At 43.5% G+C, this 14,291-nt stretch overlaps 2 long non-coding RNA genes across 2 annotated transcripts in view; one reads left to right on the forward strand and one right to left on the reverse strand.

The window, feature by feature from the left end:
- Positions 1-13,900, reverse strand: part of LOC148423443 (uncharacterized) — a 30,263-nt gene extending 16,363 nt beyond the window's left edge. Inside the window, exons 1-2 of the long non-coding RNA XR_015865712.1 lie at positions 13,375-13,900; positions 13,177-13,289 (exon numbers count right to left, since the gene is read on the reverse strand). This is a non-coding gene — a long non-coding RNA (uncharacterized LOC148423443). The remainder of the gene's footprint in view (positions 1-13,176; positions 13,290-13,374) is intronic.
- LOC148423444 (uncharacterized) lies at positions 6,136-7,089 on the forward strand. The gene is made up of 2 exons (XR_015865723.1): positions 6,136-6,259; positions 6,545-7,089. It is a non-coding gene; the product is annotated as an uncharacterized LOC148423444 (long non-coding RNA).
- Positions 13,901-14,291: the final 391 nt, after the last annotated feature.

The following is a 14,291-nucleotide window of genomic DNA, read 5'->3' on the forward strand; positions in this document are numbered from 1 at the left end:
TTGATTTAAGCGGGCAGGAAATCAATAGCGAAATCCATTTGCAACAACTGGCATCGTGGTCGTTTGGGAATCTCATTTGACTGAGGCGATAAGAATAAAAGGACAGTGGCCAGGAGTCTTTACAGAATTGGGGGGCATTTTGTAGTCGAAATTCTTCAAAAGTAAACCTCAACATTTTCACCATTTTTACGACAAGATTTAAGAAATAAATGTACTCTAATTACAGTAACAGGGTTGCAAATCTGCGCTAAATTTAGCTTTTTTTTTCTGTTTGGCTAGCTGTTAACCTGACCAAGAGGACAATTTATAGGCTATTTTCAAACATTTGTTTTCTCTTTTTTTTTTTTTCTTTTTTAGCTTTGGTCTCAGGACAAGTAAATTTGCTGAGAAAGTGCATGCTTTAGTATTTTGTACGTGGATTATTTAATATATGAAATAATACCAAAAAACAACAACAACAACAACAACAAACAAATGAACTACTTCTTTTGAGACTCAATTTTGTAATTACAGGACGCGGGACAAGACAAAATGCTATTTTAAGATTATTTTCAAGCATTCCTTTAATTATTTTTTAGATTTCGCTTTCCATAGAAGTAAATTAATTCCCTGCACGTTTTAGCATTTTGTTTGCGGATTCTTTCAAATCCGATGGGCGTAAAATGTCCTCCGATCCCGGGGCGACCCATGAACGCCAAAGCCGAGCCGTTTGGCGTGACAACATGAGGTGAAGTGGAATAAACGTTATTCCAAACAAGAGCGGCGAGCGGGCGTTCATCCGAGCGACGATCAACTTCAAATGCCATTTCATGCCCCGCAAAGCCGACACGTTGCCAACGCGGCGCCGCCATTTACGATTACAAGTCAACTAAGCGTTAGAGGCCCCCCGGCCGAGGGGCCTTTCTCGCTCGGGGTCCCCGTTGGCAGGGGCCGCCGGGATACCGCGACGGAGGCGGACTCGGCCCCGGAGGAGCGAAAACGGCGACCGGCGCCGACGACGCTCTTTGATTTTTAACCATTACGGAGTTTTCATAGAGCCGCAGTCAATTTATTTTATTTATTCTAATGAAGAGCATTAGGAGGGCCACGGTGCGCCGCGCCGCGCCGCACATTGATCGCCTCGTTAATCACACTTTGCGGACACTCGCAAATCAAAGTTCCAACAGCAAGCGCTGAATCAAGAGCAATGAAGCGGAAGCGCCTTCACAATTTATGGGCTTTTAAATTGCATCTTTTCAAGCATTAAATTGCAAGATACCATAAATTTTTATCCCTTCTTCTTCAGTGCCGGTATTGATTCTGCCGTGTGAAAAATAGAGGAGTTGTAAATTCTGGCAGTTAGACTCAGCTTAAGCTCCGGCGAGGTGCTGGGAATGGCGGGGGGGGGGGGGGGGGGGGGGGTGTTAATGTACTGATGAGAACAAATATCAGCAGGGAGCAACTTTGAAAAGTCACGCGGGGGCCTCGCCGGAGGAAGAACGATACTTTCAACTACGTACTTGACGACTCTTAGATCGCAAACTTTTTGGAGTCAGGGACCCCTTTTAGAAAGACGCCCCCAAACCCTAACCCTAACCCCCCCCCCCCCCCCCAAGCCAAACATAAGTCAACATTGCAAATTGCAAGCCGGGTCAGGTTGCTGCCAAAAATGTAGTCAAAATTAAATAAAATCACCGCCTGGTTAGCAAGCAATTGTTGACGTAGAATGCATTTAATACATTTGTAAAAATATATTCAACTGGTTGCTGTGTAAGAGTTTGATTGTTTCTCATTAAAAAGGAATAAATTATTACGTCAAAAACTTTCTTCTTAATGACCAACAGTATGAGATATAATCGTAGTTCTAGTTATCATTAAATGATATTACGTGGGGGGGGTGGCACTCCTCCGGGGGCGGCCATGTTTTTTATAAGTACGGATAATGGCTCTCCGTAATGAAAAACTGTCTACATTTTACGCATTGTCCCTTTAAGGGTGTCATTTGCTGAAGAAAATATTTCAACAAATCTAATGAAAGTAGATAAGCTCTTATTTGACATAAATTCATGATCCAAAGACCTATAAAATCACAACATGCGTGTGTAACAAATCACATTTTTTACATAATAAAGATTAATTTCAAAAACACATTAATTAAATAATTAATTTAAAAAAAACCGAATACACTTTCAAGGTCTTTTAACCGCCGTTTTTCTCCTCGAACAAAGAATAATAGGATCAAAAGTTGATTTTCAAAAGTCAAACTAGTTTTGCTAAAGACAAAACAAAAAAAGAAACCCCCCCATGAAAACAGGAAAAGAAACCAAAGGCACGGGGAAAAAAGCCACTTATCTCACAACAATTTCAATCAGCTTGGAAAGTATTCGACTTGCTTTTACCTGTGAAAATGTACACCTTTCAGCAGCCCCATACTGTTTCCAGTAAATGGCATAATTGCGCTCCGATTGCTTCGTGCTTTGGCCAAACTGCAAAGAAAGCCCTTATCCAACAATACGGGCAAATTAGCTCTTTGAGATCGGCCGCGCTGGAGGAATAGAATTTAGACGTGACTTTCAAAAAAAAAAAACGTACCTCATTTGCTGTGAGTGGACGTTAAGGAGATGATTAAAAAAAAAAAAAGAATGGTTAACCTCTTCACACCTGTGCAGGGTCAACTGATTGGAAAAGCCACTTGCTTCAAGTGACGCATGGAATGCTTTTTTTTTTGTTTTTATAAAAAAAAAAAAAAGAAATTCATTGTGTCAGTTTTTTTAGCGGTCTGTGAACTTGGGGTTACATTTATGAATAAAAAGCGCTTGGGTGAGACTCCAGACAACGGAATGAAGTGACACGGAGCTTCCCCCGAGGAAGAGGAATCAGTAGAGGGAAAAAGCATGAAAGAAAAACAAACCGTAATAAAGGGCATTAGCGCTTACAAACATTGGATTGATCCGACAATTACAATCAATCTGGCGTGTTAAACCCAATCTGCTAGCGGCGGCGGGTTGGCAGCCTGCCTTTCTGCAGCTGGAATCTTTCCAGATGCCGTTTTACTGGCGCGCGCGCCGACAGCGTGCTCCTTTTTAGCCGCCTCGCTCCCATTGCTTGTTCCCACAACGGATCGTTTCCGAGAACTTTGAAGAATTTCAACTTGGGTTCCAAATTGTGTTGCCAAAGCATTTTTTTTTAAAAAGCGACAAGCCGATTTTAGGCTCTCCTCAAGCCAATATACAATATACACTCAACAAAATATAAAGGCAAGACTTTTGTTTTTGCTCCTATTTTTCATGAGATGGACTTAAAGATCTAAAAATCTTCCCAGATCCACAATATTACCATTTCTCGCTAACATTGTACAAAAATCATCTTAAATGTGTGATAGTGAGCACTTCTGCTTTGCTGAGATCATCCATTCAGACACTATGGTCAGTGCACAGGTGTGCCTCAGACCAGTGGTCCCCAACCCCCAACCAACTGGTACTGGGCCGCATGGGCTGCACCCGAAATAATGTTTTGGAGATGATTTAGTTTAACAGTTCGTAAGTTTGTGCTTGACTTTTGTTTTTTGGCGCCGCCTATGGCCACTGTTGATATTACATACATAGTGAGAAGGATGATGTGGTTTTTAAGAGCACCCAGCAAACCCCCACATATCCTGCCTATTTTCCATGTCTCGTTCGCCTGTCACACCTGGTTCAAATATTCAGCAAGCCCTGTGGAAGCCTGATAACGATCCCGATCATTTCAATCAGGTGTGTTGAATGCGAGACACATCAAAAACTGGCAGGATATGGATCTCGAGGAACCCTGGTAGGTGAACCTGCTGGATGTGGAGGTCCGGGTCCTGAGGTGCTTGTGACTTCTGTGGCATTTTGCCGTGAGATTCTGGACGGAATTCGATTTCAAGTTTCCTCTTTTGGGACCATAGAAGAGATCTGTTCATAAAAATAAATCATTAACTTGACAGGTAACGAGAGGTGGCACGGGACAAGTTGGGTCGAACTGTTCTAGTATGGGGGAGAATCTGGCTTTTTAAAATAATCAAATTGAATAACCTATTGAACATAAAATGTGTTTTCTGAACTTCCCTGAAACAGTTAATTACTTCAATCCCGTATTTTCCGCACTATAAGGCGCACCTAAAAGCCTGAATTTTTTTAAAAAGCTGACGGTGCGCCTTATAATCAGGTGCGCCTTAATTATGGATAAATACTGAGATTGGAATCCGTAGATGGGGAATGAACTAATAAAGTACGCTTGACCTGTTTCTTTTGTGTGTTTACAGTTGAACAAGGTTGCTCATATTGACATTGAGTTATTATGCTATTGAGAGTTTAGAGTTATTATTTGAGTTATTACTTTGAATATTACTGTGTTATGATTGAAAACGTTTTAAAATGTGTCATTAATTGAAGGTGCGCCTTATAATCCGGTGCGCCTTATATATAGAAAAAGTTTTCGAATATGTCATTAATTGAGGGTGCGCCTTATAGTCCGATGCGCCTTATAGTGCGGAAAATACGGTAATTATTTTTAAAGGATTTTGTTTATTTTATTCAGAGTCCAGAGTACCCCCTTGATTTCCTTCAAGTACCCCATTTGGTAAGCACCGGCCTAAGAGACGCGGCATATTTCCATCTTGATTTGCAACTGGGCTTTCCCCGCCGAAACATCCTCTTCCTCTCACATCCTGCTTCAACACCGAGAAATCCGACAAAAGGAGATGCGGCGGTGCCATGACAACTTTTTGAGGATGACAAAAACGTCGGCTGACAGGCATTCAAGCGAGGCTTGAGCGGCGGCAGATTACACAGATCTTTATCTTTTCATAAAACAGAGTGCTGCGTTTAAGTGCCGCCGACTGCGACTACAATCTGAATTGTAAAGAGTGGCCCGGCCATTACGAGAAGATGTTGGGACCCGTAATGGTTCGGGTAATTGTGTGATGACAGTTTCACTGCGAGCTGACATTCTCCGGGGCATTTTCACCATCCCCGCCAGGTAATGCGTGTCCGCCGACAACGGGCAGGACTCCCCTTCGCCATAAACACCCCCGGGTCCCCCTTAGCCGTTTTTACTTCCCGCTCCGCCGAACCCGCGACGTAAGAGTCGAGCTGCAGGTCTAAGTGAAGGTAATTCGACGTTAATGCGAAATAACGGCATCGCGGACGATCGGTACCACGGGACAAAGAAAAAAAAAAAAAAGACGCGCGTGCGATCTCCGAGAACAATTGGCGGAAAAACAAAGAAATCAAAACATGCCGTCAGAAGCTCACCTAAGCAGCAGCGAGTGCCCCGACTTTGGAATATATTACAGTGGTAATTGCGCTGACAAAATTACCTTGTCTAAGATGGGCTCAGCCAGACGTGCGAAATGTGCGTGTCGATCGGCTCAATTTCGGGAGAAGGCTAAAATCGCCGCTTTTATGCAGAAAAGGGGGGGGGAAAAATTCTAGAGCCCGATAAAGACAAATGAAATACTGAAATTAATAGATTTAGAGTGTACACGTTTACTTTTCACTCATTCACTCCCAAAAACGTTTTTCTTTTCAGAGTCCAGAAATTCAATGTCTGTCTGTCTGTCTGTCTGTCTATCTATCTATCTATCTATGGTAGCTAGCTAGCTATCCATGCTAGCTCTGTTTGTCTGACTAGCTACATCTATCTATCTATCTATCTATCTATCTATCCATTTATCTATGGTCGCTAGTTAGCTATCCATGCTAGCTCTGTTTGTCTGACTAGTAAAGGAATATAAGAGTTTGAGCTTAAAGTAGTTCATTAGATGTTGCTACATTCTGTGTATGAGAGCGTGAGACTGTAAAGTGAACAAAACAATATGGGGTGCAAGGGAGTGTAAGAATGGAATGTTTCAGAGCAAGCGGTGCTAGTCGCGGGGACGAGATGGCCTTGGCACCTGGTGAAAAACAACTTTGAGGAAAACTACAACCAGGAGGAGTGAGCAAGCGATTCTGCAAGGGAAGAAAGACCAATGAGAGCAAGCTAAAGTTAACAACAGTATACACATAGCCAATAAAATAATGCCAGGATGCCTTTGTTCATGTGCCATTTGCATATTGTGTAGTATAACTCATTGCTGGGCAACTCGGATGAGAGTACGTCTGCTGGTGGCAACAGCGGCGTACAGGCTGTATTGACCCAGGTGCTTGTATTAGATCTGCGTGTTAGGAATAAATCCACTCGTGTGTGAAAATGCCGGCTTCCTGATACCTTTCTATTGCAGAACGAGCGCGCAAATTGTTGGATGAGTGGCAGTTGGGTAAGGTCACAAATTGGAGTCAGATTACTAACTTGAGTTTATGTTGAATTAGAAATAAAATTCCAACACTAGCTACATCATCTATCTATCTATCCATTTATCTATGGTAGCTAGTTAGCTATCCATGCTAGCTCTGTTTGTCTGACTAGCTACATCATCTATTTATCTATCCATCCATCATCCATCCATCCATCCATCCATCTTACATCCAATGTATAATACATACATATCTATTGATAACGTTTGAAATTAGAAAATGTCGGCCAACGTCTTTTTTTTCTGAAGTTAAAGCGACGATCCCCAGCGCGCTCCTGAAGCCGGCTACAAGAGGGGCTGAACAACTGCCAAGACAGAGGCAAGTTCCTTAATAAACAAGGAGCAGTCAGCGGCGCGCCGGGCGGGATGAGCGAAAGGACGGCTTGCCATCCTCTCTGCGGCGACGGCGCCGCGAGGAGGATCACCTTCACCCGTTGGAAAGCTGACATCCGAGCAAAATTGTTTCCCCTAACACAATCCGCCCGAGGCGAGAGCAGATTTTTCCAGCATGTTAACAAACATGTAATTTCCATAAACATGTGTGGTAATTGACAGCTTGATTCGGGCCGCGCCAGTGAGCTGACAGGCCGGCGCTCCTGGCCGCCTTTAATGCGAGGCGAGCCGGCTTAAGGCCTCACCGGGCTCTAATGAGCCTCTCAGGGCTTTGTCTGGATTAAGCCTCCGACAAGAGGAGTCTCGCGCAAATCCCGTCCGACGTTCTTTATCTCGTTACGCGACATCATTTACTGTCATCAATGATATTAATAAACAAGCCGAACCCGTAACAACGTCGACCTGATTTGCCTGCTTCCTTTGTGTCGACGAATCACGGCTAAATCTTTAATCCCCATGCGGCTAAAAGCGGCAGCGGGGAAAACACAATGGATGTGATTTCATATTTGAACGGAGAAGAAATAACTATAATAATGGGAAAAAAAAACAATTCAGCAGCCTTAAGTGGTCTGTGTACTCAGCGAGCACAAAAGCAGGTACAGTATACCCAGTTTGGAAAAAAAAGGTCATCGTGCTGAGCTTTCTTCATAGTCATTTAAGTGGCTGTATTGACAATGGGCCACAAATGCTTCTTTGATGGTGTCAATCAAAATTGATAATGCTATTTCATTTGGAATGGATTACGATCATTAAGATCATTTAGCAGCACTGAATGCTTATGTCAGTGGTTCTCTAAAGTCATTTATTTACATATATATATACATACGTATATATACACATACATATACATAAATATATACATATATACACACACACACACACACACACATACATACAGTGGACCCCAGTGTTACAACATCCCTGGCTTACATTTTTTTCATGTTGCGATGTGGAATACTATGTTTTTTTCCTACCCTCTTTACGGTATTTTCCCAGCTTTGCGACAAAAACAACTGTCATGCTGCTAACGGCCAACTGACATCCGCCCTTTAGCTCGTCCCGTAACGGTGATTATTGTAAGTAAGTATGCGGCCTTTATAAAAATGCTCATCTGTGCGTCAAAACCCAGCTCATGCGGGTGACGGATAAATCTTCCTTGAATGGTGCCACTAATTTGAAGTTACTGCTTATAGGATGCACCCATACTTTTGGCCTTGATTTTTAGGGGAAAAAGAAAGAGTGTGATTGAAGATTACGGTCCCTGGGAATGAATATTTGGACTCCCCAAAAAAAAAAAGATGTTTTGGGGATTGAATAAGTTAAAAATGTACTGCTCTGGATATATTAAAACATTTAAGCAGGGTGTAGGTTAAACTACAGGCTTAATTGTGACACAAATTGCCATTTGGCCAAACACATTTTCCTATTTTCCAAATAATATACATTTTTGTGTTACCAGAAATACATACCAGTGCCAATTAGAATAGCCCACCTACATGCGGATTTGCTTGACAACCCTCATTCGCGTATCACATACCCTACCTAACATCGTTGACAAAACTCCAAATCACCGAAGCGAGTCGAAGCGTTCTCGGCGAAACACTGTCGCTTGTGTGCTTGTAACCGGAAAACCTCGGTCACACCGTGACGCGACAAAGCTCAAGATTTCGCACGCTCAATTCACGTTCCGCTCTATTCTTGCCGGTCAAAGACGGCGGCGAGCACAAACGGGCTAAATCTGTATTGAGCCGAGCGCGAAGGCCGTTAATACATATTAATGGCGACGGGAGTATTTGCAAGTGAATACGCGGGCAAAGGGGATTAAACATAAATCAGCGTTGAAGGGGAGGTATCATCACTCCCATTCTGGCGTGGGACTGGCCTCTATCAGATTCATCCGCATGCACATTGGCGGCAAACACTGAGCCCTTATCTCCTGGCCGGGCCGGGCCGGGCCGGGCCGGGTCGGGTCGGGTAGGGCCTCTCCTCTCTGGAGAGTTTACAATTTCTCGCTTCGCTGGAGCCTGAGCTTAGCTTGTTACGGATACAAAGGCCGCGAGGTGGCCCGCTCCACAGCACAAAGCTCAGCCCTCGCCTCTGGACACACACATTTCCCCCAGATAACGGCTGACGCGGCGGGCGGCGGCGCGCCCGCGACCCTTCACATTGGCCGCATCGCTCCTCCTCAAAGTTGCAATGGACGAATTTGGAACCGACTTCAGTGACGAATGGCCGTGGACGGCCGTGTCCAAACTACGGCGCGGGGGCCGTTTGTGGCCCTCCATCCGCATTGTGGCGGACCGTGATTTGCCCGAATTTTGGCATCATTTACATCACTAATTTAGCATAAAATATCTGACCATCAGATCTGCGTGTAGTCTAATTTAAACTACTTAAAACTGGAAAAATTGAATGTTTCCTGTCCCTGCTTCCTAAAATGACTTTTTCTTATGAAAAACAGTCATTTAAATCCTATAAAAATATTGTTTTTTTCCCTATTTATGTTACATACTTGTTATCCCTTCTATATTGAATTTATTTTCTTTTGTAACAAACACAAATACATAAGGTAAATTAAACTGAAATTTAAGATGATTTTTTTCTTGTTACTTGTGTATAGGGCTGCAATTACCATTTTTTTAAATTATTGATTAGTCTGCCGATTGATCAAATTGAAAAAATAATTTTATTTTCATTTTAATTATTCAAAAACAGGACTTTTTTTTTAATGCAAAACACACGTACATTAAAATTCGCCTCCTGGTCTGGTCTGTAATACGTCAGAAAAAAGGGCTAAAATATTGCTCCTTTCTTTCCAAAGAAAAAATTAATGTTTTGTTTTGCTTAAGCACAAAGATCCAGTAAATAATTAAAAGACTTGAATGCTAATTCATTTAGTGCCGGCCAATTTTAGACTCTCCTAGCCAAACACTTGAGAACAATGAAAGAAATGTAAGAAAGATTTTGGGATTGAACTCTTTCAGTGCCGAATATTCATCTTTTAAAGTAGCTATAAAAATAATAAATAGTTAAATTCTTGTCAAATATGTTTTATTATAGAGGGTAGCTGCCACCCTTGCCTAGTGTTTATCTAGTATGATGCCAATTGAGCACTGCAGTGACAACTGTGACCACTGGATGGCAGCGTTTCCACACTTACAACACAGATGTTACCTACATACAATTCAAAGTAAGAAACTGAAATCAATCTTTCATATAACGCCACCCATTTACAAAGATATAGCACACAATATTCTGTTGGCCTTAAAAAATGAGTGGAAATACTAAATATACCGGCCGTTTAGAGGTTTCCTTTTAAAGGAGTTAATGTTGGGGATTTATAAAAAAAAGGGAAAAAGCTTTAAAAGATGTCTTTGGGATTGAATGACTTAACGTTGGAAGAAATATTTTCAGTTTTTGATGACAGGATAATAGACATCCACTCGCACTGCCAGGATGTACAGCACAGACGGCATAAACAACAGATGGAGTCGGACTATCAATTTATGTAACATAAGAGGAAAAAAAAAAAAAATCGATGCGCTTTGAAGGCAGATTGCAGCTTGTCTTCCACGCGGCCTCCCGCTCGTCCCGATGTCAGCAGACGTGTTGCTGAGACAGCTCCGCCATTGTTTGCCGGGGGACACAATGCAATTCTATTTTGGGTTTTACTTGGTGCACTAATTATCTGCATTGTTGCTCGAGAATAAAGAAAATAAAGTGCATGAATATGTGCCGGTCAATTGGATTCTGTCACTTCAAGCTGAATCGGCTACGCCAGCCAGCGAGCGAGCGAGCGAGCGCCTCGCCGGCTCGTAATAACGATGGCGTTTTTGCGTGGAACAATTTGCCCTCTGAAACAGCTCATCAACACAAGAGAGTCTGTCAGAGCGGCGACGGACTGACAAGTCGCGCGCATCTGTCTGTTATTAGCGTGTCTCGGGCGACGAGCTCAATTATCTGACACTGCCCGTAATTTCCATTTCCTTTTTCTGGCACAATGTAAACTTTTCCTCTCCTTGGTTTTTCAAAAGGCGCTTCTTTCCGACGCCGATATAAGAAGAAGTGCGTGGGAGGAGGAAGCGGCGAACATCTGCATCTGTCTGCTATGATGAGGCCCCCGATGCTCGCTCGCCTCTCCAATTGTGCTCGCGTGAGTCCGTCGGGAGGAGGAACGCGGCAGAAGCACTTCTAAGTCGCGTAATGAGTGGAGCCGCCGTTACGGAAAGGAGGATTAAGTTACTAATGTGACGTCTTGCGACTGATGTCAGACGAGCACTCTAGGAAGTTGAAATTAAAAGTTTTAAAAGGTGATTAGTGAAACATTTGTTCATTTTGAAATGTACTGTTCTCGAAATAGCACACTTTTTTTCCCGCAAAAATGATGGCCAAACACACGGGTGTGTCCTACGAACTGTAAATGAACTCTTTCGGTGGCGAGCGCGATGGGAAAAGGAAATCCCGGGAGTGCCGGCCGACCTCGAGCATTTTGGCGGACGGTTTAAGTCAGGCTGCATGACTGATCGAATTTTCATCGCGATCACGATTAATTAAGCTGATCCTTGGCGATATTAACGTTTAAAAAGCTGGCCGCGCTACAAGTCAAATCAAAGCTTTTGTCATCCTACCACCAGGGGGCAATGTTTCCCACATGTTTGCATAACAAGAGCATCAGCTTTTCTCATCCTGATATATTGTTTAGCCGTGTGAAATGGCGTTGAGTTTCTCACGTGATTCCTAATACATAGGAATCATCTCTATTGAGATCCATATTGAAAAATGTGAAATTGGAATAAATTCGGTTTGAAATGACTGAAAATGACAATTTGACCGCCAATTGATGAAAATTTGCTTCAAAGTAAGTTCCAAGCAGGGTTCATTGTTTTCGTTGGTTTTCACTCAGCAAGTAAGTTAACTGCGTTGCCCTGCGTGCCATTTGTTTTGAACTCCTTTTCATCTAATTAACGCGCTGTATTGAAATGAATAGAAAGCGTTTCGAATCGTATTTGCGGGGCCGCAATGAACATGCGCGAGGAAGAAAAAAAAATCCCTCTTGAAAGCACGTTGTTGTTCCCGCACACATTTCTACGCATCGATCCACCTCCGGAAAGAAAATCTCACCAAGCAGAATTAACCTTTGCGATGTGTCTTCATGTAAAAGCGGGAGAGATTTCTCTGTTGACAATAGGTCAGCGCTCTACAGAAGGTACCCCGCACATTACAAGGTTGCTCTCGGGGGAGCGCTAATGGGTTCCGGGCAATTGAACAGCCCGTCATGCTTTAGTACACCAGAACTGAGTTAGAGCTGTCATCATTACCACTTCCTCCAACGCTCACGACGACTCATTGCCGGGGAATATTTTCACCTCTTGTTGTGCGTCCGCAGTCAGTCAAAACTTGAATCGGTTCCAGTAGAATCTCTCGCGATGAATGGACTTGTTTTTGCGTTTATTTGTTCAGCGGTTTGTTAGTTACTGTTGACTTCATAGAGGAGGGCCAACAAAACGGCCGATGTCGTCGCGAGCGAAAGGAGAATCGAACTGTGATGTCTCGCCCTCCCTCCTCGATATTGAGAATAGGATTATTTCAAGGTCCTCTTCCCATGTACTTTTAAATAAACAAAAATAAAAGCCAATCAATTAATCTGTGTCGTGAGAAGCAATACCAGATATTGGCTGAACGATGTTTTTAAATGAGCTTTGGCAAAAATATCCAAACAACGGGCAGGGGGACATTTGAGACACACCGTCCATTTTTCAGCGAGCCGCGGCACGTTACAGTCAGAATTCTCATTTTATCCCCAGAATTCTGACTTTAATCTCGTCGGAAGTTTGACTTTAACTCTGAATCCTCATTTTATTCTCCGGACTTTGACTTAAAACTGAGAAGTCTGACTTCATCCTCAGAATTTTGACTTTAAAGGCACGATTCTCAATCGGTTGTCAAAATTCTCACTTGAAATTGAGAATTCTGATCATCCGATTTTCCTTTAAAGTCAGTATTTTCATTTGATTCACAGAGTCATCATTAGAGAATATTTTGAACCCATTCTCAGAATTTTGAATTCTGACTTAAGTAAATTATTTACACAATTTTGACTCCAAAATGAACTGACTTTCTCCTCAAAATTGTTATTTTAAATTAGGAACTCCAGTTTCCTTCTCATAATTCGGACTATTCTCCGAAATCACTGAGAAGTCACAGAAGTCTTAATTCTAACATTACGGTCATAATTCTGGGAATACGTCAGAATTCTGACTGCGTCTTTATAATTCTTTATCAGGAAGGGCTGAATTGGGCCATTCTGCTCCAGAGCTCCCTCTACAGTTCAAAGTATATTTTTCCCTACAGCAAAAATATAACTGGGGGGGAAAAAAAAAAGTCAGTGACCTTGTGTGCTGTTCACATCTCTGTTCCAATGTCATCTCCGCTTGACGAATGCGTTCCGTCTGACGAAAGTATAAAATGGGAGCAAAAATTGAGCTCACCTTCGAGGCGGACTGGAGTCCTCTCGAAGTGCTGAAAAGCCCACTGCTGGCGGTCCTCCTTTCGCTCCCCGAGACACATGTAATCAGAGCCAAAGTCCAGCGCAGATTACAGTCTTCAATCAGTCAGGGAGGAAAATGATATGTACATTATTGTCTCCGCGGCACATGGGCGCCACTGTCATCCGGCGTGCATATTACCTGTGTCAAAGCTGCCACGGAGCCGTCACGCGGCGGTGTGGATTCCCGCACTCTCGGCGGGCGGGACTCCGCCGTGACCTCGGGAGATGTTGTTGACACCGTTTAATGTACATTTCCAGACACAAAAGAGCTCTCCTGTCATATCTGAAATTGTCTTCCAATCGGCCGAACGAGACGAACGGCCCGCTCTCGTCACCCCGGAGACAACGCCCGAGAGCGCGCCGCCCGCTTCCGCCGCAATTCCGGCCAGTCGAAGCGCGGCTGTCGGCTTTGACCTTGAGGTGAGAGACGAAGGGGAGTTATTCTGCGTAGCGCGGGAAACTACGCGGCCGTGTCCCCGCGTCATCTTTTTGCAATTGTCTCGTCAGTAAAAAATAGACAGGCGCAATGGACATCATCATGTGGGACATTGTTGTCGATTGAATTTTCACAGCTGGATGCGGCTGACAGTAAATGCAAAACAGCGGGGCAGGAATTCCACAATGAAGATTGATCCGATTTGAATTTCACCCCTGAAAAAGGAGGAGTCGGGGCCGTAATCCCCCCCCCCCCCCCCCCCCCCCGACTGCAACGAGCGTTTAATTTGAAGCGAAACGGCGCCTCGCCGTGTAAGGGGATGATGGCAAATGATTTGTAACCACAGCAATTCAAACGCGCGTGTACGATGGTAAGCAATGACTGAAAATACATGAAAAATGTCATCTACAAGCACGCAGGATATCGAGTTTGCATAATAGCACCTCCTTGTCCCACACCGGGTATCACCTTGAGAAAACCAGACCCAAACGCGCCGTCGCATCGCAAGCGCTTTTGCTGGCGCCACGATTGTGTTTTGTCTCCTTTGGACCTGTCAGTGCTCAGGGGGGAGGTCACTAAATTGTCTGCGAGATTTCAAAAAAAGAAAAAAAAAAGAGAGA

This window comes from Hippichthys cyanospilos, chromosome 5 (genome assembly GCF_059441005.1).
Source record: "Hippichthys cyanospilos isolate Australia breed blue-spotted pipefish chromosome 5, RoL_Hcya_1.0, whole genome shotgun sequence".
Classification (NCBI taxonomy): Eukaryota; Metazoa; Chordata; class Actinopteri; order Syngnathiformes; family Syngnathidae; genus Hippichthys; species Hippichthys cyanospilos.